Below are 1985 nucleotides of genomic sequence, written 5' to 3'. Positions count from 1 at the left end.
TACTGTTACCACAAGAGGGTACACGAGGCTAATATATACCGACCTTCCTGTCTGCCGCTTGATTAACAAGACTGATTACTGTAAGATTTAGAAGAACCCTACTGACATAGTTTTCACAGGCTTTCATTAATCATTGGAACTCGTTTCCTTTCGGTAAAAAAGTTGGAAGCTTGGGAAAATACATAGCTTCATCTCTCACTTTATCCAAGCTAGGGATTCCATCTCAAGTTACTGTCCGGAAGGATCATACTTAGAATTATAGACACACAAAGCTGGAATAACTCAGCGGGACAGGCGGCATCTCTGGAGCGAAGGGTCTCGACCTGAAACGTCACCCATCTTTCTAGAGACGCTGCCTGTCCCACAGAGTTACTCCATCTTTTTGTGTCTACGGTTTAAACCAGCATCTGCAGTTCCTTCTTACATACTTAGAATTATGTTCCCTACTGTACCAATTCTTCTTTAATAGCATTTGAAGTGAAGCATTGCATGTCTTCCTGGCATTCATCTAAGAACGACTGCAGATTTATGGATGACGTGTGCTCAGATGCAGAGCTGTAGTTTTGTGAAGCATAGAGATCTTGAAAATATTTTGTAATATACTCTTGAAAAATAATCTGCAAATATACCATTTGATAAGATTCTGCATGGTAGGTTGCTCTGGAAGATTAGCTCCTGACCAGAGCAACTGGAGTCTTCGGAGAGCTAGCTGACTGAAGAGAGAATCGGCTTTGTGGAAGGAAGCAGAGGGTGATGATGGAAGGTTGCTGTTCAGACTGAGGCCAGGAACTGGTGGTGTGCCTCAGGCCTGTTGCTGTTTGTGGTTTATATCAACGATTTGGATGAAAACGTAGAAGGCAATGATTCGAAATATTACAGATGACACTAAAGTGGGTGGTATCGTAGAGAAGATGGTTATTTAGCAAATTTGCAGATGACACAAAGCTGGGGGGCAGTGTGAACTGTGAGGAAGATGCTATGAGGTTGCAGGGTGACTTGGACAGGTTGTGTGAGTGGGCGGATGCATGGCAGATGCAGTTTAATGTGGATAAATGTGAGGTTATCCACTTTGGTGGAAAGAACAGGAAGGCAGATTATATTCTGAATGGTGTCAAGTTAGGAAAAGGGGATGTACAATGAGATCTGGGTGTCCTAGTGCATCAGTCACTGAAAGGAAGCATGCAGGTACAGCAGGCAATGAAGAAAGCCAATGGAATGTTGGCCTTCATAACAAGAGGAGTTGAGTATAGGAGCAAAGAGGTCCTTCTGCAGTTGTGCAGGGCCCTAGTGAGACCACACCTGGAGTATTGTGTGCAGTTTTGGTCTCCAAACTTGAGGAAGGACATTTTTGCTATTGAAGGAGTGCAGCGTAGGTTCACGAGATTAATTCCTGGAATGGCGGGACTGTCGTATGTTGAAAGACTGAGGGGATCTTATTGAAACATATAAGATGATTAAGGGATTGGACACGCTAGAGGCAGGAAACATGTTCCCGATGTTGGGAGAGTCCCGAACCAGGGGCCACAGTTTAAGAATAAGGGGTAGGCCATTTAGAACGGAGATGAGGAAGAACTTTTTCACTCAGAGAGTTGTGAAGCTGTAGACTGCTCTGCCTCAGAAGGCAGTGGAGGCCAATTCTCTGGATGCTTTCAAGAGCGAGTTATATAGAGCTCTTAATGATAGTGGAGTCAGGGGATATGGGGAGAAGGCAGGAACGGGGTACTGATTATGCTTGATCAGCCATGATCACGGTAAATGGCGGTGCTGGCTCGAAGGGCCGAATGGCCTACTCCTGCACCTATTGTCTATTGTTACCAAATATCACGGCAGAAACTTGATCAGTTAGGCAAGTGGGCTGAGGAATGGTCAATATTCAACCTTCAATGGAACAATGCCAAGAAGCAGCAAGTGGTATTTTGGTCTTTGTGTTGCTTCAAATGTCTCCAAAGTTCCAAACACTGTTTAAATTGTGACAAGACATAAAC

Source organism: Rhinoraja longicauda, chromosome 10 (assembly GCF_053455715.1).
Source record: "Rhinoraja longicauda isolate Sanriku21f chromosome 10, sRhiLon1.1, whole genome shotgun sequence".
NCBI lineage: Eukaryota > Metazoa > Chordata > Chondrichthyes > Rajiformes > Arhynchobatidae > Rhinoraja > Rhinoraja longicauda.
Note: the sequence above shows the minus strand (reverse complement) of the source record.